Source organism: Pleurodeles waltl, chromosome 4_1 (assembly GCF_031143425.1).
Source record: "Pleurodeles waltl isolate 20211129_DDA chromosome 4_1, aPleWal1.hap1.20221129, whole genome shotgun sequence".
Taxonomy (NCBI): Eukaryota; Metazoa; Chordata; class Amphibia; order Caudata; family Salamandridae; genus Pleurodeles; species Pleurodeles waltl.
Window position 1 is genome coordinate 700,991,297 of NC_090442.1, and position 25,277 is coordinate 701,016,573.

The 25,277-nt window shown below is 43.8% G+C and overlaps 2 long non-coding RNA genes across 4 annotated transcripts in view; one reads left to right on the top strand and one right to left on the bottom strand.

The window, feature by feature from the left end:
* The window catches only part of LOC138288064 (uncharacterized), a 150,899-nt gene extending 133,577 nt beyond the window's left edge, over positions 1 to 17,322 (bottom strand). The window contains exon 1 of the long non-coding RNA XR_011202323.1: positions 17,190 to 17,322. This is a non-coding gene — a long non-coding RNA (uncharacterized lncRNA). The remainder of the gene's footprint in view (positions 1 to 17,189) is intronic.
* A 63-nt stretch (positions 17,323 to 17,385) lies between these two features.
* Positions 17,386 to 25,277, top strand: part of LOC138288063 (uncharacterized) — a 184,893-nt gene continuing 177,001 nt past the window's right edge. For 2 of the 3 annotated variants that reach the window (XR_011202322.1, XR_011202320.1), the window contains exon 1: positions 17,386 to 17,518. This is a non-coding gene — a long non-coding RNA (uncharacterized lncRNA). The remainder of the gene's footprint in view (positions 17,519 to 25,277) is intronic. The other variant, XR_011202321.1, reaches the window with a different exon arrangement.

The following is a 25,277-nucleotide window of genomic DNA, read 5'->3' on the forward strand; positions in this document are numbered from 1 at the left end:
CCATGGGCTGGCATCCCAGATGCAGCAATGCAATGCCTTCCTGAAGGGCATTCATGGTGGCTTGGCCGGCCCTACAGAGATTGTTTCAGGCTCTGGCCTCCTCCCTGATGGCAGCCAGTGTCCCTGTTTCTTCCGTCCCCCCTCCAACTACCACTTTCCAGTTCCAGTCTCCTCACCCCAAACCCATCCCACGCACACATTCTGACAAGCATGCACACAAAACAACAGACAAGACTGCACAGACAAACACAGGTACCACACTTCAGCCCACAAGCACTCACACAGCCAACACACAGATGCACACAACATCATCCACTGCCTCCACTGTCTCCCCTCCTCCTCCCTCACAGTGACATCCGCACTCACACCTGCATGCACTGTATCAGCAGTCCCTGAACCTGCCACCTGCACAGCCTTGCCCACAGTCACCACAACAGCAGACCCGTAGACATGCACCCTACACACCACATGCGCAGTCACCTCCACCACCATCACACCTCATGCAGCACACCCACCTCACTTGCAGACACCACCACAACATCCATGCACACATCCTGTTTGGCCTCCTCCACCCTATCTGCCCCCTCCAAAGACACACAAACACTTGCACTCAGACCCCCAACAGCCATCCACCTCAAACCCGCACACTGTCCATGCACCTCCACCCAAGTGCAGCACACCTCCCCCTCCTACAACCACTCCCTTTGCCTCTACTCTCATCCCTCCTCCCACATCCCACCCCATTGGCCCTAAGAAGGTTTTCCTTTACCGCCTTGACCTCTTCCCTCCCCCTCCCCCCACTGTCCTGCCCGTAAGAGAAAGGTCCCATCCCTCCACCCAGTGCCTTCAGCACCCAGTCTGACCCTGTTCCATCCCCAAAGACAGCTGCCACTAAGGGGCACATGAGTGTGACTCTGGCCCCCCACCCCAAAGTCCCAAAATGGAAGGCTAAAGTGCAACCCCCTCCCAAAACAAAACCAAAAACCAAGGAGACACCTCCCAAAGCCAACACAAAGGAGACCCTTCCCAAACCAAATGCCAAGGAGACACCTCCCAAACCAAAAGCCAAGGAGACCCCTCCCAAACAAAAAGCCAAGGAGACCCCTCCCAAACAAAAAAGCCGAGGAGACCCCTCCCAAACCAGAAGCCAAGGAGCCCCCTCCCAATGAGAAGCCCCACCACCCCGTGCCCCCTGAAGTGCCTGCCTATTTCCAACATGATGCTCCTGCACAGAGGAGTCCCGATGCTGTCAGGAGTCAAGTTGGGGCTTGGACTTTGCCCTGTGGGCACTACAGTCTTTGAACTGGCCATTGGGCCTGCATGTAAATACGCAATTCTGTGTTTTTTGGATTTGGGCTCTACATCCAACTGGATTACAGTGGTTGGAACAGAGGTATGTGTTCTGACTTTCTTTGCTCCTGGGTTCTGTTTCTGTTGATTTATTCTGCAGCTGGTTCTGGGTGTGTGGTGTGTGCCTATTGTGTGTGTTGTGCATATGTGTGTCACTCCCCCCCACCTCCCTCGTGTGCTAGGCGGCTGTACTCACCATTGTTGTCTTCATCGGCATTGGTGCTCCAGGACGGCCATGGGTGGTACAGCATCAGGAAGACTTGCAGTTCAGGTTCCATGGCGGCCGCTGACTCCTTTGTTTCCCTGGAGGTGAGTGTCTCCTTTTATATGATGTGTTACCGTCAGGCTTTTGGTGGCGTTGGTACCGCCATGGAAATCCTGGTGGTATGCTATGTTATAATATGGAGGGTGGATCCTTGTCTTCCGCCTGCCTGGAGATTGCTACCGCCATGTTCAGTGTTCGTACCGCACTGATAGTTTGTGTGGTACATTGGCTGTCTATGGGATGGATCACTGCCATGGTCATTATTTGGTGGTCAATACCGCCGGCCTGGTGACGGTACTACCTCCATCGCCGGCGTGGGGATCACCTGACTGCCAAGGTCATAATGAGGGCCAATGTGTTAAATGAGCCTACCAATCTGATGAAGTAGCTTAATGCTTTAAGAATACTTGATGTACAAACTTGGTAAGGTGTCATTCTTGTCATCAATAGTTTTATTTTGGGTTACCAGGACATAAGGAAGCTAGGCAGAGAGACAAGACTCTGAGTTGAGCATGATATGTAGATTGCTCACTCCCATGTGAGTCAGCATCATTTGAGAGATGGCACACAGGTGTATTTGGACATATGCAGAAAGGCCTGTTGTTTTGGGGTATAGAAACAGGGCCTCCTGGTAGTTATAGTCATGTCACTCTCTGTACTTCCCAACACTTGACAAATGTTAGGTCTTACATATCTGTTGCCACATTCCAGTTAGGTTGTCTCATACATATGTATATGTAGTATACATATAGAGTGGCGCAAAACTCTTCTAGCCTCTGATTTAATTTATCACCCCTCTACCTCAGGAACTGCAGACTCCTTTCATAAATGGATCTCATCCTCTCTGGATGCTGTGCTACCCATTAGAACCAGAGTATCCCTCTTAACTAATAAACCCAAACCTTGGTTTTCCCCCCACCTGCTTGAACTCAAAAAGGACTGTAAAAGACTTGAGAGACTGTGTCGTAAAAGCTACAGTCCCTCCAGCAGAGAGACATACAAGCAATCCGTTAGAACTTACCACCATAACATTAAAATGGCCCAGTCCACTTTTTATGGTGAAAAAATAGAACGCTCGTTATGTCCCCAGAAAGAAATCTTTCAAATCTTTAAAGATCTCACTACCCCTTCTAGATCTACCCCGATGATGGAGGCCTCTGTGTCCTACAGTGATCGACTGGCATCCTTTTTTCAGGACAAAGTCATCAGCATTTACTCGGGTTTTCCTCCATATATGAATCACTCCCCCATTGATAATCCTACAAACTCCTTACCTATAGGAGCGTCCCTTATCTCCTTCCCTCCCCTCACTGAGGAGATGACCACCAATCTTATGTCTAAAATTAAATCTGGCTCTCCCTTAGACCCCGCTCCTCCCTCTGCTCTCGTGCAGGTAGCAGATGTTATTGTCCCTCCTCTCATCAAAATTCTTAACAACTCACTTTCCTTGGGATCGGTTCCCCTGTCATTTAAACACGCTATTGTTAAACCCCTTTTGAAAAAACCCAAACTGGACCCTACTTTACTAGAAAACTTTAGACCTGTTGCTCTTCTTCCTATTTCCTCAAAAATCCTTGAGAAACATGTCAACACTGAACTCACCTGTTATCTTGAAAGCAATGAAGTTCTTCATCCTACACAAATGGGATTTAGAACCTTGCACAACACCGAGTCAGCTCTTCTTACAGTAACTGAGTCAGCCCGCCAGCTCTTAGACCGAGCACGTACGTACTCACGTACGTACGCACGTAGCTATCATACTGCTTGATTTAAGCGCAGCATTTGATACTGTTGACCACGATCTTCTCGGTTCGAGATTATCAGATATAGGAGTAGGAGGCTCTGCACTTTCCTGGCTCTCCTCCTTCCTCAAAGACAGATCATTTCAAGTTTTGGACCGTACTTGTTTTTGCGGTCTCTAACCGCTGGCATCCGGAGTTCCCCAGGGCTCATCTCTTAGCCCCACTCTTTTTAATGTCTATCTGTCACCTTTAGCCAGAGTAATTGCCCCATACAATTTGACTCTGGTGACCTATGCAGATGACACCCAGCTAGTGGTGTCTCTTTCCAGTTCCGGGGACTCTTCAGTGACTAACTTCTCTTGCTGCATGAGTGATATTGCCAACTGGATGACCAAGTCCAAACTCAAGTTTAACGATGGGAAATCGGAAGTTATGATCCTTGGTAACGGCCCCCTCGCTCTCCCTCTTCCATCTCTTTCAGATGCCTTTAAATCTCTTCCTCCTCCTAAACTCCAAGTTAAGACTTTAGGTGTGATACTTGATCCCCGGCTTACCATGGATTCTCAAGCCAGTAAAATCTCTTCTACCTGTTTTGGCCTCTTGCGGATGTTTAGAAAGATCCTTACCCTTCTTCCTCCCACAGCAAGAAGAATCCTCATTCAATCCCTAATTCTCTCTCGCTTGGACTACGGAAACTCTCTGTTCCTTAGTTCCCCTCTCTATGTTTTAAAGAAGCTGCAAAGAGTACAAAATGCAGCGGCCAGGCTTCTTACCCACTCTTCAAAATTCGCCTCCGCTAAACTGGCTATCTCCACTCTCCACTGGCTTCCTGTCAGAGAAAGGATCCAGTTCAAATCTCTCTGCATTGTTCATAGGGCCTTACAGGACAAAGGTTCCATATCTCTGAGGAAACATATTTTCCTGCATATCCCTTCCAGGAGCCTTCGCTCCTCTTCTCTTAGGTATGCACATGTTTCTCGCTTCAAGAGAGCCTGGGGTAATAACTCCTTCTCTACTAGAGCCTCCCACCTTTGGAACACCCTTCCTACGGAGCTCCATTTGGAACCCTCCGAGCACCTCTTTAGGAAAAAGCTTAAAACCTTTTTATTCTGTAACTAATACCGGCTCTCTCTCCTTCTTGTGTTTTGCTACTTTTAGCGCTGGGATGCCTCCGGGCCGCCATGCGCTTTACAAATTCTGAAAACTAAACTAAACTATATACATGTTGACACCTACCATGGGTACTGGGATGATCTTTTGATATTGAAACACTTACAGACTCCATTCCAACATAGGGGATTGATACATGTGATGCTATGTACGACGATGCACATTGACAAGCTTACATCTCTGCAACTCTGGGTATTGCATGTTGGGAAAGCAGATGAACAACACAGTGGCAAAAGGTGAGACGTGAGCATTCCAGACATTGAAGATTTGTGACAATTTTGTGTTGAAACGTACCAGACTCCACTCACATAGCTATATCGGTCAAGCCCTCAGGATGCAGGATGGACAAGACCTTCTCCTCCCCTGAGAAGAGTTGTAATTGGGTAGTGGGAGGACCAACACCTGCATTCAGGGACTCCAGTTGTTGTGTGGAAGCCTCCTTTGTTTGCAGAGTGGAGCTTACAGCATTACTCTGTCAACTATCCTTTGCCACATTTCCATTTTCCTACTAAGAGGAGTATGCTGGACTTGTGCTCTAAACAATTGTGGCTCTACTCTTATGATTTCATCCACCTTGACTCTCAACTCATCTTCAGAAAAATGGGGAGATGGATGCAATTAAAGTGGGTGACAGAGACTAACTTCATAAAAAAAGTGGTACAGGGAGTAAGGGGACAAAAATGCGTAAAAGGGATTAAATGGGATTGTGAAAAAAGGGGTGTCTTATCTATCAATGTTGTGAATATCAGTGGGCCTGGTCTCTTTCTTGCAGTGAAGAAGCAAAGGATCATGACCTGAGAAGGGGTGTGTTTTATAGTGTGCTATGCAGGTGTGACCACTGGGCCAATGTTTTTATCCTTTCAATGGGTACTTGTCTGTTGCTTTGCTGAATGTGTACCGCAGCGGCCAAGCGTCGCCAGCTGACCGCCACAAGGAGACTGCCACGTTGACTGTGTTTTTTGTAATAGAATTTGTGATTCCACGCGCCCTTGATGGTGACTGAATGCGAACTGCCAAGATTGTAGGCTGCTGCGCAGCTGGCGGGCAGTCATTTGTTTTGGTGGTCAGCGATTCAGGCTGCACATATTGTAAACTGGCAGTCTAGAGACCGCCTGCGCAGCAGTCTTTGTCTGGAGGTCCAACCACCAAACGCATAATCAGGCCTGTAGTTTTTTCATTTAGGAAATCTACATTGAAAGATAGAAGTTGGAGAGTGATAAATAGAAGTTTCTTATTTATTTGCTAATTTATGTTTTTAATTTTATTAACAACTGAGTTTCAATTTAAATATAATTTTATTTACTTGGTTGGGTAGTTGTTGAGATGTATATATTTCTTCTGTAATGATCTGGTGAGAGAATCTGGAAGAGTTTCCTCGTCTTGCAGCATTTGTCATTTTTGAAGTATTTAGTTATGTAGATTATTGTGCCTTTTATATTGTTCATTTTAATGTTTGCTTGATTTTTTTGGATACAGTTCTTTATAGTTTTATTTTTTGGGGCAGTTTAGATTTGGTTTGATTTTTTTTTATCAGTTGAGTCCTTCTATGGTAAATGCTAATTTAGGTTTTATTTTTGGTGTATTATATTTAGTTTGCTAGTTTTTATAGTTGAATATTTTTTTCTTTAAGGAGCAAGTGGCACTGCACATATACCACAGGACACATTCACATTCAATTAAAGAGACAACATATTGGCTGTCGTGCATGATTTTAAGCGTGATATTGATATCTCTACTGCTGTAGTCTCTGCATGCTTTGACGTTTTTTGCCACCTTACATGCTTTACAATTGTTACATTTGTAGAGCCCCATATTCTCTTTGACCAGCCAGTTCCGGTGACCTAAAGAAAATCATGTTCCTTGATGGACATGATTTTTAAGAGCCATTATACGGCACCATCAGTCCGGAGCTGGCTAGTCAAAGAGAATATGGGGTTCTACGAATGTAACAATTGTAAAGCATGAAAAGTGGCAAAAAATCTCAAAACATTCAGGGACTACAGAGATCAATATCACACAAAGAATCATGTGCAACAGCCAATATGTTCTCTACCTAATTGAATGTGAATGTGGCCTGTGGTATACAGGCAGTACCACTTGCCCCTTAAAGAAAAGAATATTTGAGTACATTGGAGCTATACAAAATCAGGATCAGAGCTAATCTCCTATTGCCCGGCTGCATATGTTAAAGCATAATATATGGCTAAAGCATCAGATTATGTTTGTATGGTGGTAGATTAAAGTATTGTTATTAGGTGAACCACAGGGTCCAGAATGCCTTATGGTCTGAAGGACGGATTGGCTGAATTTAATGAGAAAGGTAGAAGGACTCATGAACCGTTAACAAGACTCGTAAGAGTTGAAACACGTTGGTTGTTGCTGAGGTTTAAATAAAGACAACGATTTTGGACTTCTGGAGTGCGGTGAACCATTTTTTATTATATTGACGTCTCCCTCATCACTAGCACCACTGGCAGTGGATTGCGTAACCAAGGCTCTTCCAGTTGGTTTGTGTGTGTGTGTGTTTGTGTGTATATATATATATATATATATATTTGTATATATATATATATATATCCTTTCAGATTTTGCCCTCGAAGCGAAAACGCACTCAGACAGGTAATATATATATATATATATATATATATATATAACCAGCAAAAACATGACGCCTACTCCTCCTGGATATTGGATAAGTAGACAGCGTTCAGAAACTCCTTTAGTTTGGCAAGTGTATAATTTATTAGTGATAATGGCAGAAAAAACTCAACACGTTTCGGAGCTCCTGCTCCTTGTTCACGAGTTCAACAAAACATAACTATTAACTGTAGTCCTATTTCTACTACTTCCATAACAAACCCCTACATAACAATAGTAAAAGGACTACATTACCAAACCAAATACACTCCTCAACGAAATCTGTCGGCCATCTTGGAACATTGTGCTTGCAACTTGTTTTTCACTACTCAATGGATTCATTCTGAGATTATTCATCTACTCTAATGGAATCATAATATAAATCAGGAAATACACATGAAGATAAACATGTAAATAAATACCTTCGCATACTTTCCACAGAAATTATATATATGTGTAAAATTCTAAATATACTGCAACTAAAATACGTCAAAGACTGTGTTTTTTTCCTTGTAACCTTCAAGGAGTACGGGATACAGAAAAGAGATATAATAGCTCTCCTGCTTCCATCATACAGGGCTGCCAACTCGAATCACTCTGTGAATAAAATATAGAAATTGAATAAATTTAGTATTCTATATATGATGAAATTCGTCTCTCCTCATCTATATCATAGACAACTCTATATACTTCCCTTAAACTGTATATTTATGGTAATCCTACCATCACTTCCCAATATTCTTAACCTAAATGGACTGCCAATTCTTCATCCATGTTTAGTCCTTTATGATGCAGTGTCCTGTACTTAATGATAAGTTTTAATTCCAGTCTGCGCAATTCTTGTTCTCTATTCCCCCCTCTGCTATTCACAGGAATACTATCCAAAACACAGAATTTCAACAAATTCGTATTCTTATCATGATATCTAGCACAATGTCTGGCCACTGGATATTGTTTATCTTCATTCTTGACCGCCCTAAAATGTTCCAATATCCCTTTCTTTACTTTATGGTTTGTACTGCCTATGTAAACTAAATCACACGGGCAGTATAACGCATAAATTGAATATTCAGTATTACAAGTTAGATGTTTCCTTATTACAAATGGTTTCATTTCTTTGTTTAATATTATTTCTCGACAATTCGGGCTAAATCTGCAAGCTTTGCAAGTTCCACAAGTATAGAAGCCATGTATAGGTCTTTGACAATCTTTTCGAGATTTAATTAAATTTCTGCACAGCTGATCTTTAAGTGACGGGCTTCTTCTAAAAGTTATTTGAGCTTTATCATCCACAAATTTCCTAACTGCTTCATCTGCCCTTAATATATTCCAATATTTGTTCAAACTATTCCTTAATTCCCATGATTGATTATGGAAATCCGTAATAAATGTAACTGAGTGTTGTGAATCCAAACCTTTCTTAGTATGTGGAATTAGTGCTTCCTCTCGATTCGTTAACAGAACCTTGTCACATGCACTTTCTATAGTTTTAATAGAATAGCCCCTTTCTGAAAATCTACTCCTCATGACCTTCATTTCCTCCAAAAAATCTTCCTTTTCACTGCAGTTTCTCCTTGCTCTTAATAACTCTCCATAAGGTATACTTTTTATTAGCTTCTTAGGATGACAACTTCTTGCATGCAATAAACTGTTACCTGCTGTCTTCTTACGAAACAACAAGGTCATCAACTTAGATCCTCTCACTTCTGACTTAAGATATAAAAATTAAATTTGGGTGGCATGGATTTGTGCTGTAAACCGTAAATTCAAATGATTATGATTCAACTCATCTACAAATGTCACAGCCTGCCCTTTGCTTCCCTTCCAGATACAAAATATGTTGTCAATAAAACATACCCACATGACTATATGTTCCTCGAACAGATGACTATTATATACTACCTGTTCCTCCCACCAGCCCAGAGATAAACCTGCGTAACTGGGAGCGAAACAAGTTCCCATTGCTGTTCCTTGGGTTTGTCTATAAATCTGGTTATCAAAAATGAAAAAATTATTCATCAAACACACCTTCATCATATCTAGTAACATTTCTGTGTGCTGCAAATATGACAGTGATCTAGCTCTCAAGAAATGTTGACTGGCTTGAATTCCTAACTTGTGTGGAATGGACGTATACAGACTTTCAACATCCAGGCTTACTAATAAATATTGTTTTTCCCAAGTTATGCCTTCAATTCTAGTTAGAAAATCACTCGTATCTCTGATATATGAAGATAACGACTGCACAAATGGTCGTAGAAAATAGTCAACATATCTGGAAGTGTTCTCAAGGGCACTACCCTTCGAGGACACTATTGGTCTACCTGGAGGGTTTTTAGAATCCTTATGTAACTTAGTTAATAGTTAATAGATACAACACAGGTAGTTTCGGAAAATCAAATTTTTAAAAATATTATTCTTCATTAGTAATTAATGTCTTCTCTTTCCATTCACCCAATCTCTCTCGATAACTATTCAAGGTTTGTGTGTAATGGTGTCTAGTAGTCACTTCATATTGATCACTTCTTCTCAATTGTCTTAAACCTTCCGCTAAGTACATATCTAGTGGCCAGATTACTACGTTGCCCCCTTTATCAGATTGTTTAATAACAATATCTTTCATATCACTCAACTCCTTAATAGCTTTTAACTGCTCATTACTGAGATTTCTATGACCCACATTTCTCTTTTTGTCAATTCTCTCAAACTCCAGTACCATACATTTTTCAAATGATTCTATCGATCCTTGTGACACCTGTGGACAAATTTGGATTTAGGTTGAAATTTAACAATTGTATCTCAAACCTTCCTTATAAAGACTATTTTGAGGATCATTGCTTCACCCCAGGTCACCCTCCAGTTCTCCCATTGTTTGTAAGACCTCCAAATCACTTATAAGTAAGTTGGACGGTTCCCCATTCTCACGTTCCAATTCACTGGGTGACTTGGTGGCATACCAATATCTAAGTTTCAACTTTATTATAAATTGAAATAAATCAATTCTACTTTGAACATAATCAAAGTTCGACGTAGGACAAAATGACAAACCCAGTGCCAAGACCTCTTCTTGATTTTTCGTAAGAGTTATATCTGATAAATTGACAACTGTCAGTTTGTTCCTTGGTTGGATGCTTGCTGTCCTCTCGTGCGTATTCCCATGAACTTCGTAATCTCTCCTTGTTTTGTACCACCTCTTTGATTTTTGTTTCCTCTTCCTCGACCTCTGTACCCTTGTGCACCTCGACCTCTCTGTGTATTCAATCTTCCTTGTGCCATGAGGTTGAACTCCTTTAAAATGTTGGATTTTACAGATTCGACTTCAGATTGATTTGATACATCGCTTTCCCCTGTATCACTTTCACTGCTTTGCATTTCACTTCCAACCGTTGGTGCCTGTACAATTCCTGTAGTAATACTTTGTTGTCTCTTCGGTTGCTGTCTCACTCCTTGTAGCATACTGCTGCCCCTTAGATGGTCGAACCTGCGTCCAAACGTCAAGATCCGACCCTGTTCATAATCTGCCTCATCTCTTAGAAATTTCTGTTGTTTCTTAACCATTATTTCCTCTTCCAATTTAGTGAGGCGTTCATTTAATCTAGATGTTTCTTGCTCAAATACTTCAGGAGTACACGTCTCTTTCAATGTCTGCATATTTGTATCAATCTGTATCGCTAATGTCTCCACTTCTTTGCGGGCGTAATCAATATTGTCAACATTCCCAAAGAACAATTATGATTATTTGTCATCCATTCCTCAATCATCTCCGGATCAGGATTTGTTGTATTGGGTACAGTAAAAATTCTCAACCCTCTAGGGATCCGATTATATTCAACATATTTCTGAAGCGTGATGGCTTCCCACCATTTTGCTTGTTCCTTTTTCGAGATTTTCCATAGATTGTCTAAGTGTTTTATTGCTTGCTCCTCTTTATATCCATTAGTACTTTCCAGTGACTGTTTATGACTCAGGCCGACAAACAGTTTTTGTGCTGCTTCCATCCTTCTATTTTCTTTCATAGCTGCCATTTGAAATCACTCTGCTTTCACTCTTATATTATTCAAACTTCCTGAATGCTTATAAATATAATCAATTGAGATTATTTTAAGATTTTCACTTGCCTGTCCATAGGATTTCCATTCAAAGAAATCCTTTTGCCGCTGACCCCCTCTTTTTTTTCCTTTTTTTTCTCCGTCTTGTAAGAGTATATATACTGTTAGACCTGACAGCCTTAGGGTGGTCACCGCTAACTTTTTGCCTTCCTCCCTCCACTTTTGAGATACAGTTTTTGCTGGTTTTTAGACTCTGCACACTTTACCACTGCTAACCCCTGCTAAAGTGCATATGCTCTATCCCTTTAAACATGGTAACATTGGATCATACCCAATTGGATTATTTGATTTGCTTATAAGTCCCTAGTAGAGTGCACTATATGGGCCCAGGGCCTGAAGATTAAATGCTACTTGTGGGCCTACAGCACTGTTTGTGCCACCCACTTCAGAAGCCCCTTAACCTTGTCTCAGGCCTGCCATTGCAAGGCCTGTGTGTGCAGTTTCACTGCATATTCGACTTGGCATTTAAAAGTACTTGTCAAGCCTAAAACTCCCCTTTTTCTACATATAAGTCACCCTAAGGTGTGCCCTGGATAAGCCCTAGGGCAGGGTGCTGTGTGGGCAAAAGGCAGGACATGTACCTATGTAGTTTACATGTCCTGGTAGTGTAAAACTCCTAAATTCGTGTTTACACTGTTGTGAGGCCTGCTCCCTTCATAGGCTAACATTGGGGCTGCCCTCTTACATTGTTTGAGTGGTAGCGGCTGATCTGAAAGGAGTAGGAAGGTCATATTTAGTATGGCCAGAATGGTAGTACAAAATCCTGCTGACTGGTGAAGTTGGATTTAATATTACTATTTTAGAAATGCCACTTTTAGAAAGTGACCATTTCTCTGCACTTACATTTTTCTGTGCCTTACAATCCATGTCTGGCTGTGCTTAGTTGACAGCTCCCTTGTGCATTCACTCAGACACACCCCACACACAGGATACTCAGCCTCACTTGCATACATCTGCATTTTGAATGGGTCTTCCTGGACTGGGTGACAAAATGCCTGCCGGATCAACGCAGCTCCTGTGACTTCGTCCTAGCAGGGCTGGAAATTCATGCATCATCCCTGGGGTGTCTGAAAACCCCCCAACCAGAAGAGGATCCACGACCAAGCGCCAGAAATCGACGCACAACTCTCCCTGCGTGAAAACTAAATGACGCAACGCTGTGTGCAGCCCGAGAAATCAACACACATCCTTTTGTTTTCACGCATCTCCTCCTCTGCGGCCCTTTGTTGAGATTTTTCACACGAACCAGGTACTTTGTGCTTGAAAGAGACTTTGTTTGCTTTTAAAAGACTTAAGACACTTTATATCACTTTTCAGTGATCTCGCTACATTTACTTATTGCATCTTTGACCATTTTGACCTGTATTTATCCAGATAAATATTATATATTTTTCTAAACACTGTGTGGTGTATTTTTGTGGAGCTATATTGTGTTATTGCATGATTTATTGCACAAATACTTCACACATTGCCTTCTAAGTTAAGCCTGACTGCTCAGTGCCAAGCTACCAGAGGGTGGGCACAGGATAATTTGGATTGTGTGTGACTTACCCTGACTAGAGTGAGGGTCCTTGCTTGGACAGGGGGTAACCTGACTGCCAACCAAAGACCCCATTTCTAAAATACACATATGTATTTATATATGTATTTGTATGTATGCAAATATATATATATATATATGTATCTATATATATATATATATATATATATATATATATATGTATATATATATATATAGATATAGATATATATGTGTGTGTGTGTGTGTGTGTATTGTTGATGCAATATATTTATATTTAATTTTTTATTTAAAATAACGTTTATGTAAAAAGTGTTTTTTATATTTTTATATTTATTAATTATTATTTGAATACTTTGGTAGTCATTTTTTAGTTGATATTGCATGAATCACTATTTTGGACAAATATTTTTTTTAGGATAACAATATTTTTGGTTCTGATATTTTTGTTTATTACATAGGTTAAAATCAATATTTTTAACATTCGTTTTCTTGACATTTGTGCTTTTACTAGTTAAGTATAAGACTTTGATATTTTTATCAATATTTAATTTCCGATATTTTTGTGTTTTTAATATTGTATGCATCAATATTTTGTCAGTGATCCAATATATTCTGTGACTCCAACCAGCCTGGTGGTATCTGACTCTTCCTCATTTGCCCTCTGAACACAAAGGTAGACGGTAGCTTCCCATACACATTTCTGTACATATCAGAACATTGTCACCAGTTTAAAAATTAAAGTGACCCAGTGGTTCTTTCATCATCATCTCAGAGAGACGAATGCCTAGGTACCTGCAAGAGGCGAATGCAAAGGCAAGTGCTGGAAGCCTTCAGAGAACATGGTCCCCGTAACTTCGATCGACCTTGTCCCTCTAAAAAGAACTCATAAACTGACACTGGCTTTCAAAAATATACAGCGAGACAATTTACAGATGCTAGATGTGCAGACACATGTTTGCAGATACAATCACATAGGAAGATTATGATTAAAAAATTAGCATAAAAATACCAATAGATCGATTGCTCTTGTATTTGCCCTTCAACTTGAAGAAACGGGGAAATGAAAGATATTAAATTGGTGCAAGTTTGCTTCTCACAGCCAGGCTGTGCATATTATCAAACTGGCATGAGATAGCACACCTTCGAGAGGGATTGGCTCCATGAATCCTGGAGAAATATGACCTGGAGAGGCTCAGTTACCTCGTGAATGAGAAACACTGAGAGATCACACATAGTTAGATCCTGTTAGCCTAAGACACTTGTTCCGAAATAATCCATTAAGGTAAGTAGATGTCCTTCTTAAGTGTGTAAAGAATCGAGGTGGAGGCCTCCTTTAGTGAGTTACGATATCTAGTTATGAGCTCCTCCATTAACACTGACAATGATGGGGTTTGGTAGATCACCTGCATGGAAGTGAATGGCCTGTATATAGAGTTACATCATCTCTGGCAGCATTTGTGTTCTCATTCCACTATACTCAGCGTGTCTCCTTTATTCCATGTCCTCTTTTTTTGTTCTCAAATAATTCTGCTTCTTCATGCTTGGCCAATGCACATCATTTATTACTGACTGGGGTGTCAGACAATAAGAGGGTGTGAGTTCAACGAGAAGGCCGCGAGTTTGGCATCATGTATAGCCGGGTAGCTCATCCCTTGAAGAGAATGGGGTCTCTTGAGGAAGGGTGGAGTAATCAAATGCATAAGGTTTAAGTTGTAATGCGGCAATGCTTTACCATCAAATTGGTTAAAATATCCTGCATCCCTGTCATGCTGAATAGTTGAAGCATAAATTCTGAAATACTGAAGCAAACACACTGTACATGCTACATTAGGAATCTTTGTGAACATAGTGCAAAATTCTTTAAAAAACAATAAAATAAAGGTGTATTTTCGGTTGTACATCTGCAGCTCGTGTACTCTACTCATATTTACGTTTCTGTGCTTGCAAGTAAGAAAGACTTGTTTTACAGTCTTAAATCCAATCTATGCACCAGATCACGTTAAACGAATATTTGTGTACACTGGGTGAACATAAGAAGGTATATTATTAACTTTCAAATATAAAACAATCTTTGAAAGACTTTGGGAGTATTGATATATACTTTTTATGAAGTTCTGAGTCTCTACTCTCTTAGGGGCATGTTCACAAGAAAGTGGTGCATCATAGATGAGGTGCTACTTTTCTTGCACCCTCCCGCCCCAATAACACTATGTGTGCGCCGTATTTACAACACAGTGCACCCTGGTGCACGTTAGGCTAATAACGTAAAAAATGTTGATGCTGCTGTGGCACTTTGGTGGATTACTGCCAAAAATGATGGCCCTAATCCACCAAAGTCAAGTAAGGCCCATTGAATACAATGGGAGCATCAATTTAAATGCCTGTCTAAGGCAGGCTTTAAAAATAACGCAAAAAATGGTGCAGTGAAATCTTGCAGATTTCACTGCGTCATTTTTCTGGGCCTCCTAATGAGAGAACGCCGTCCTTACATACATTATGTCTGGCGCAGGCATAATGTGGCACAAGGGGTTACAAAGTGACGCAATGCTTGCACTGCACCACTATGTAAATATGGCATGCTGAAAAATGCCTCCTTAATACCATATTAACATAAAAAATGACACTAATGGGGTGCAAGGGGCTTGTACATATTCCCCTTGGAGTCTTTAGGCTCAATTTAGAGCCAGGCTTATGGCCTGCTGTCTGCAAAGGGAGTAGAGGGAATAACTAGCCTGATGGACAGGCATGCACCGAATTTAGATATCTCTACCATAATGATTGAGATCTCTTTGTCTTCAGAGGAGCCAATGCCACAGCAGATCCTCTGAAGGCATTAAATGTTGGCTGAGTGCCCACCATGTTTCATGTGAGTTTAACATGAGTGTCGTTCTACTGCATCATCAGTTTGGTGGTATTCAACCATAGACACTTCCTATTCAAGTACCATAGCAAATATCCTTTTGCATCTAAGGGCTTGTGGGTATGTATATGTTCTTCTCAAGTCTTGAATTAGGCCTCCTTTCTCAGAGTTGTTTGACATTCCTCCCTCTAAAGTCCCTCAGACTCTTTAGATCAATTCAGCACACTGTGAGTAGAGAGACAGTTGACCTCCCCAAATATGTTTGACGTAAGTCTGTGCTCTGTTGTGCCGGCCTAGTAGAGCAGGGGTTATGCAGCTCTTTTGTAGGTATTGCTACTTTTCCTGTTTGCTTTCTCCTGCATCCCTCTGACAGGGCCTTATACTGACGGAAAAGCACATAAAAAACATTTGTGAAAGACTGAGCGAGAGGGGACAGAATATCCCATCAGTCCATCCTGCCTTTAAATTATCCTCTTCGTTGGTGGTTCCATCAACTAGTGGTGCTGTGAGCCTCAGTAGCTTCCTAATGCTCTGCAAATTAAAAGCAAATCTCCATAAATTGCGTCTCATTTGTTATCATTGTCATATGTAAAGGCATGTTTTTCTTCTTTTATTCATTATTATTTGTTCTGTCCTTTATTGTATTATTATTTTAATATTATTATTATTATTATTATTTTCAATATTTTATTAAGACACTCCTAATTGGTTTGCATTGATTATATTGCCTATTGGTTGCAATGCCTCACGTTGTGTCACAACACACCCTTAACTGACTGCCTAGTCAGTTTGGGACAATGTTGCCAATTACAGAAAAATATTTACGCTCCTCTGAGCAGGCATCAGTTCCAGCGCTTAATCTGTGCTTGCTATTTCCGGTGCTGAGCACCGGCACTTATTTTTGAGGGCCGGCGCTTATTTTTCTGCCTTAAGCATTTACTCGAGCAAAAGACACATATGGGAAAGACGGAAGGAAGAGAAAAACGAAAAACCGTCACAATGGGAGAAAGCAGAAAGCTGCACGAGTGAGCTGAAGGGGCAGGGAGTGGCTGTAATTTGATTAAGGAAACCCGAGATGGCTTCAGGATTACACTGCCTCAGTAAAACATGCTTGCAGATTTAATTGCAGCAGCCGCGTGTTTAAGAGGAGGGCTGTGGGCACCGGCAAATTTTTATTTACAAATTAAGCACTGATCAATTCTAACTGCTTGCTCCTACTATGGTAGGCGTAACCGGCCTCATTTTGATGCAGGGGCAGGGATCCCTTTGTAGACAGCAGCAGTATGAAAGCAATGGCTGTACTCCACTTCCTTTATGCGCGCAATGTTTGTGCCTTCTGACACCTGCTTTCTGCCCTGCGTCATTGTTTTGAATATGACACAGGCAGAAGAACAGAGGCATTACCCCCAGGTCCTACCGTCCTTGTCCCATTCATTACGTAATAGAGAGAAATCTCTCCATGACAGAAAAAGAACGCGAGGAATGTTGCGTACATACCCCGCCCCCACCGGGATGTACATGATCATGTACTTACCCAGCACTCCTCCTGTCCTTTTTTCTGTCTGTGGCAATGGTTACGAAGACTTTGCTGTTCCTCAGGATGTGTGTTGTCCTTGCTTCCTCCGGCTGGGCGGTGGGGAAGCTTGTTGGCGCTGGGTTTCTGCAAGAGTGCTTGGCCTCATTGCAGTTCTGTTTTTCCTCTATCCTGCCGATGGGCCGCTGGGCGGGTCCTTTGATCGGCTCTTTGTGTCTGGAGCGGCTGAGTATGCAGGCAGCGCATCCTCTGCTTCCAGGTCCTGCTTCCATCTGTTGACGTTGCGGTTGAGATGAGGAAGTCGCCGCACATATTTCGATGGAAATCAGGTATTTTGTTCACTTTACTTTACCGGTTATGCTTTGATTTTGAGACGAGGCATTTTCTGTGGTGAATTTATGGATCTTTTGTGGAGCCCTTTTCCTCTGTTAGGGGTGGGGCTTCTGCTACATGTCGTTTCCCCCCCTCTTTTTTGGGGGAGGGGGATTCTTCTTTTTTTTAACACTCCTTCCTTCTGGTTCCTGGTCAGTTGCGGGGAAGCACACAGCTAAAAGGAAGCATGTGGAGGTTTCTTCCTCCTCCTCTTCTTCTTCTTCCTCGTCCTCCTCCTCTTCCCATGGGCATGCTCGGAGGAGCAGAAAGAGAGATGATGCCCACCTGCGCAAACTTATTAGAGAGACATTGTTGGAGTTTCAAGTGGCTCCTCCTTTGGTGGTTCCGTTTGGGGTGGCTGTGTCTCCCTCCTCCAGTTCTGAGTTAGAGGGTCCTTCTTCAGAGGAACAGAAGGGCAAATATGTTTCCAAAGAGTTGTTGCCTCCTTTGATGAAGCATGTGAAGTTGAACATGGACTTTCCTGAGGTTCATGTTCCTGAGACTTCGTCTGGCTCTCTTTTGCGCCAATTTCAGAGTACTGTGCCTGTCGATGTCCCTATTCATCCTTGTATTCAGGAGGTGATTAAGAGGGAGTGGAAAGATCCTGACAAAATTATTCTTCCCCGGTTTATGGCCAAGTTGTACCCTTTGCAGGATATGGCCCAGGTGTTGCCAGACTCTGTTCCTATTGACTCTTTTGTCACCAGTTTGGTTGGCCGTACGTCCTTGGCTGAGGATGCTGTGATTAGGGATTCAGTAGACAAGAAGGTGAATGTGTCCCTGAAGAAATCTTATGCTGGGACACACCTGACATTGTGGGCTGGCATTTATGGGACTTATGTTGCTCAATCTCTCTTGTCTGATCTCAAAGCCCTGAATAATGCACTGGATGGGTCCTCGGACTGCTCTGAGCTCATGTCCCTTTTTGAACGTTAGGTGGAATTCCTGTCAGATATTTCCTTTGATGTGGTGCGGGCATCAGCCCCGGCGGAAGGGACTTGTGTATCTGCTCGCCAGAATCATGTCCTGAGGGATTGGAAGACAGATGCTGCGCAGTGGGACTCTGCTTTGTGGCTTCCTTTCCAAGGCAATGTATTGTTTGGGGCTGAATTGGAGGAGAAATTGCATAAACTCTTTAAGGAGAAGAAGCATTCTTCTTCTTTCCGGTCCTCCTTGGGTGATCGACGATTGTTTCGTAGGAGGTCTCCAGTTCCGGCTCCCTCCAGGCGTCAGTTTGTGAGGTTGTAAGGCTACTTTCCTATGGGTAGGGGTAGGGACAAGAAGCACAAATCCCCCCTCCTTCTAAGTCTCGTTCCTGACTATATGACGGTTGCAGAGTCTGAGGTTGGCAGCCGTTTGCAACATTTTCTCCCACCATGGGATCTCACCTCCTCGGATCTATGGGTTCTGGACATTGTCCGCCATGGTTATCGGATCAAGTTTCTAACTGTTCCACTTCCATCAGGGGTGCGTCCTACTTCTTGGCCTTCCGTCCCAAGCAGGTGCGAGGCTCTTCTGCTGGGCATTTGTTTATTGCTGCAGAAGACGGCGGTGGAGCCAGTCCTGCAGGCAGAGCAGGGTCTCGGTTTTTTGGCATTCTTTTCCTGGTTCCAAAACATACAGGGGGCTTTAGGCTGGTTTTGGATTTGAAGGCTCTGAATTGGTTTGTCCGACATGTCCCCTTCAAGATGGAGACTTTACAGAGAATCATTCTGTTGATCCTTTGCGGTCATTTTATTTGCACCCTGGATCTTCAGGATGCTTACTACCATATTCCAATTCATCCATCATCTCAACAGTATCTCTGGGTCTGTCTCCAGGGGTGTCATTTTCAGTTCACGGTCCTTCCATTTGGACTCCAGTCTGCTCCCAGTGTGTTCACCAAGGTCGTGGCTCCCCTGGTGGCCTCCTTGCATCTCCATGGTGTCCATTTGTACCCGTATCTCGACGATTGGTTGATTCACACTCGCTCTCCTGCCTGGCTGATACAAGACAGTCAGTTGGTGTATTCCACTCTACAGAGTCATGGGTTTCTCCTCAACTGGGGCTAAATGCCAACTTTTTCCATCTCAAGATCTGACATTTATTGGGGCTCACTTCCACACAGATCCCAACCGAGTGTTTCTTCCTGTCCCTTGGATACATGTCTTGCAATCTCTTGCTCTGGAGTTCTTGTCACGAGAGGCTGCCCAAGTACGGGTGTGGCTTCGGTTGTCGGGTCTCATGGCTGCTGCAGTTTTTACTGTTCCTTGGGCTCGATTTAATCTCCGTCCTTTGTGGATTCATCTGCTTTCCTGGGATCCTCAAGTGCAACTGTATGACCTGGAAGTTCCTGCTTCCTCGAGGGTTCACCGGGATCTGGATTGGTGGACTGTGGGCTCCAATCTGGAGAAAGGAGTTCCGTTACAACCCTCTCCTCTCCCTCTCCTCTTGTGGTGTTGACTACGGATGCCAGCTCTTTGGGGTGGAGGGCAACCTTGGGCAACAGATACCTGCAGGCCCGCTGGTCTCCTCTGGAGGGGAGGCGTTCATCCAATTGGAGGGAACTCATGGCTGTCTTATGGGGTTTCGGCCTGCTCCTCTGGGTCATCACTTGGTGATTTGTTCCGACAACATGGTAACAGTAGCCTACATCAACAACTAGGGTGAAATTCGGTCCCAGTCTCTCAATCAGGTGGCGCAGCGTTTGTTTCATTGGGGCGAACGCTCCCTTCAATCCATGGTTGCTGTCATGTAAGGGGGGTGGACAACGGTGTGGTGGACTCTCTCAGCAGATGTTTTCCCCCCTTAGAGGACATTTCTCTTTCCACGGATGCATTTCTCAGGGTGTGTGAGAGGTTTGGTGTACCTCACCTCGACCTCTTTGCTTCCCAGCTCAATGCTCAGGTTCCTCTTTTTTGCTCCCATATTCCACAGTCAGGTGTGTGGGGAGTGGATGCCTTGACGGTTCCTTGGCCAGACAGGCTGTTGTATGCGTTCCCGCCTATTTCCCTCATTCCCCGGTTTCTGGCCCATCTGTTACGAGAGGACAGGTGTGTGATTTTGGTGGTTCCGTTTTGGCCTCGGAGGTCCTGGTTTCCAGTGATCCAGTTGCGGGCTGTTCAGGGTCCTTGGTTTCTTCCTCTGTTACCCTTCCCTCTACGGTCTGTTCCGCCTCTTCCTCTCTGGAAGCTTCGGCTTTCAGTCTGGAAGTTGAAAGGCAAGGATTGCAGCACAAGGGCATACCTAGGCATTTAGCGGTGGCCACTCAACAGTCCCGTAGGCCCTGTACTTTTAAGCCCTATGCTCGGCATTGGGGTCATTTTCAGAAATGGTGTTCTCCTCTTGAATTATCTCCATTGGAGTGTTCCTTGCCTAAGGTTCTTCAGTTTTTGTGGGAAGGATTTGAAAAGCCCCTTTACGTCTCAGTGGGCTGCTATTAAAGCTTTTTGGGCTTCGTGGGGTAATCTAGCAGATTTGGATGATTTGGTTTCTCGGCTGTTGAAAGGCTTTTCCCTTTCCCGACTGGATCTCAACTGGATCTCATCATTCCTCACCGGCAGAAACCATAGTATCCGCCTCCCGCCGTTCCTGTCTGAAGCCTCGAAGATCATCTGTGGCATCCCCCAAGGATCCTCCCTCAGCCCAACGCTTTTCAACGTTTACATGGCCCCACTTGCCAACATCGCACGAACCCATCACATCAACATAGTATCCTACGCAGACGACACCCAGCTGATCCTCTCCCTCACGAAAGACCCTACAACCGCAAAAAACAACCTCCACAATGGACTTCATGCCATCGTCGGCTGGATGGAATCATGCTGCCTCAAGTTAAACACAGACAAGACAGAGATCCTCATCTTTGGCGCCAACCCCTCAGCATGGAATGACTACTGATGGCCCACCTCCCTAGGAACCGCACCGTCGCCCACCACCCACGCACGCAACTTAGGATTCATCCTCGACTCTACTCTCAGCATCACTCAGCAGGTCAACGCAATCTCTTCTTCCTGCTATAACACTCTTCGCATGCTCCTCAAGATCTTCAAGTGGATCCCCGTCTAAACCAGGAAAACTGTCACCCACGCCCTGGTCAGCAACCGACTGGACTACGGTAATGCACTGTACGCAGGAACAACAGCCAAACTCCAAACAAAGCCACAAAGAAGCCAGAACGCATCCGCCCGCCTCATTCTCGATGTTCCACTCCGCAACCACATCTCACCCCACCTCAAAGACCTACACTGGCTACCCGTTTCGAAGAGGATCAACTTCATGCTCCTCACCCACGCACACAAAGCCCTCCACAACACAGGTCCAGCTTACCTCAATGACAGATTAACCCTCCACACTCCCGCTCAACATCTCCGCTCCGCCAGCGTTGCCCTTGCACCACTGCCGGAGGAAGATCCTTTTCTCACCTCGCTGCCAAGACCAGGAACTCCCTACTGCTCCACCTACGCCAGACTCAGGACCTCCTGACATTCAGGAAATGCCTCAAGACATGGCTCTTCGACCAGTAGCTATCCCCCCAGCGCCTTGAGACCCTGACGGGTGAGTAGTACACTTTATAAATCTCTTGATTGATTTCCTGTCCTTTGGTAAAACCTCTTTTTCCGTTATGGGATTTGCCTCTTGTGCTTTGCTCATTGGTGTCCTCCCCTTTTGAGCCTCTGGAAACCACTGATATTACATTTTTAACTTTCAAAGTGGTGTTTTTGGTTGCTATCACCTCAGCTAGGCGTATTGGGGAGTTGGGTGCTTTGATGGCTCTGGAACCCTTTTTGTCTTTTTCCGAGGATGGCGTGGTTTTCCTCCAGGATTCGACCTTTGTTCCCAAAGTGGCTTCTCAATTCCATCGTTCCCAGGAGATTGTTCTCCCTTCCTTACCGGTAGAGTCTCCCGGGGCGGGGGATCTGGATTGGTCTTTGCTGGATGTTCGTCGGGCTCTTCTGGTTTATCTTGACAGGACTCGCCCTTTTCGTAAGTCTGATTCTCTTTTTCTTTCCTTTGGCTCCTCTTATTTGGGAGAACAGGCGTCCTCTCTTTCAATCGGTAGATGGCTGAACAAGGTTATTGAGTTAGCCTATTCTTTAGCTGGGATGCCCCCACCCTCCGGGTGGTGTGCAGGGTTGATCGACCAGAGGTGTGGCCGCCTCTTGGGCAGAAATCAAGGGGTCTCCATCTCTGAGATTTGTTGGGCAGCAACTTGTGCTGTTGCTAATACTTTTGTTTCCCACTATCGTCTTCAGAATGTGCTGGGGGATGACCTTAATTTTGGATTAGGGGTTCTTCAGGCAGTTTGCTCCTAACTTGGTGTTTTTTCGTTAAATCACCTTTTGGCATGTACCTGTGGTTTGCCTTTGTGGTTCTTCGATAGTCTGTCTCTCAGGGCGGTTTTTCGGCTTGGGTAGTCTCCATTACGTAATGAAGTGGACGAGGGCGGTAGGACCTGGGGGTAATGTTAAGTTACTTACCGGTAATCTTCATTACTCCTGGTGCGGTAGTCCTCGTTCCATTCATTACGCCCACCCTCCCTCCTGGACGGCTGGCTTTCGAGCCGGGGGCTTGGTAGTTTAGGAGGAATGCTGGGTAAGTGCATGATTATGTACTGCCCGGTGGGGGCGGGGTACGTACGCAGCGTTCCTCGTGTTCTTTTTCTGTCATGGAGAGATTTCTCTCCATTGTGTAATGAATGGGAAGAGGACTACCGCACCAGGAGTAATGAAGATTACCTGTAAGTAACTTAACATTCGCTCATTTGCATGTGGCTACGACCCCATGGAAATAAAGGAAACGCCTCTTGGAACTGCATGGGCGTAAAATGTATACCTACGGAATGAATATTACAAAAAGGCGCACACAAGGTGACTAGAATTAGCAAATAAAGGGCACAATTTTACTTGTACCCTTAGGCTGGTTAATTAAAACCTCCCCTCCCCTTTATGCATTCCCTGCGCACTTTCAGAACTTGATGTTACTTTGATGTGACTTTGTTGTGGATACGGGCAGACGACAGTGCTATCAAAGCTCCCTTGTGTCACGATTTTATACGCCCCATTCAGTTACTGGTGCAGGCTCCTTCTCCACCACGATTTCAGTAATTATTAACAGGCCACACTTTACATTCAAAGGCATTAAAAAAAACTAATCAATGAGGAGTCCCAGCTTCTTTATGGGAACAAAAAAGATTTTCGGCTTTGGTTCAAAATCGTCATGGGAACTGCTGGGAATTATGCTTTGTTTTAAAGTACGGGACTAAAATGAAGAAGAGCCTTGTTGTCGTGAGTCACACAGGACTGTACCCCACTGTGAGAGGGTGGTGGGTCAGATGACGTAATGTCAGCATCAGTCGCCCTTCGCACTGTGCCCGGGTCAGGGCGTGGAACCAGCGAGAGATCAGAAAGAGTCCACACTTGACACTAGTTTCCCTGCCTTGGAAAACAGTGGTGCCATTGATATGATGTATGGGCTACTGGAAGCCCACTATGCTGAAATAGAGAAGTCATTGAAAAAAGCTGCAGCTAGAGGTCCCACTTCTTTGCATGTTTAACTACTGTGCTCTCCCTCAGTAGACCATGTCCACGGTCTGGTAAAAAAGACAAGTGCAGCAACATGTAAATGTTGTGAGATACCTGTCGTGAGATACTGGTGGTACCTTTAAATATAGGCATACTTAGCTCATGTAGGTATGTTACATTGGGAACTGGACAAGTATCAAATGGCTCATTTGGGGTTCTGAGGGCGTATCTGAGGTGGGGGCAGGGAGGATATCTGTAGACAGGCAGCCAGTCTGCTAGCAAAGGGGAGCATGCACCTATGCGGCATAGGAGAGAACTGGATGAGGGCTGGGCTATATGTCTGCACTGAGTCCCTGTCTATTCTGCAGGTGCATTAACATGTCAGATCTCGGGTCAGTTAAATCAAACCTGGCGAACTGCACCTGCGAAATCCAGGTGAGGAAATACCGGGCATCTTGTGATCAGGTTCAGCAATATCACACCTGCAGATACTGCCCTGCTGGACTCATAATCAGGCCCCTGAAGAAAAGGTCTTTAGGATGGTTGGTGGGCGGGACTCACCAGGAATGGGACTGGGGAAAATTATACATAAAAACTAATTGCAGAGAAGTTGATTAAATGACAGAAGGATATGCAATTAAGTCCTGCACTGAATCAGCAATGCCACAGTTGAACTTCCTGAATACAGCAGTACAGCAGACGATTCAAGGTCTGATTCTCAGACTGCACTTTGCAATACATTTTGTGGTACTGCAAAATGTCCTACAAAATATAAGGTTTGCCTATGCTTAAATGTATGGAGACTCTGCACATGTAAATATTGGTAGTAGTAATAAATGTCACAGGGGTGTGGGTGAAGAAGGGGTAAACTTACTGCTAAAGAGGATGGGATTAGGGAGGAGTAAGAGTAAACCAGCTGCATTAATCTGGGGGTTGATACACGGAACTTTCACTTTATTAATACATTTACACTCGGAGTTTGTGAATACGGAAAGTAGTAAAATTACCGAAAACTGTAAACTTACTCATGTGAATCAGGCCAAGAGTGTGTATTTCAAATGCATTATCAACTCATCCAATCCAAATTCAAACTCCAAACAATACTACTTACATTTACTTCTCACATCACTTTTTTAAGACAGCACATTATTACTATTCGATTGAGGACCTTGGTGCAGGATGAGAATTTCACCTCTCATCCCTGCCACTGGGC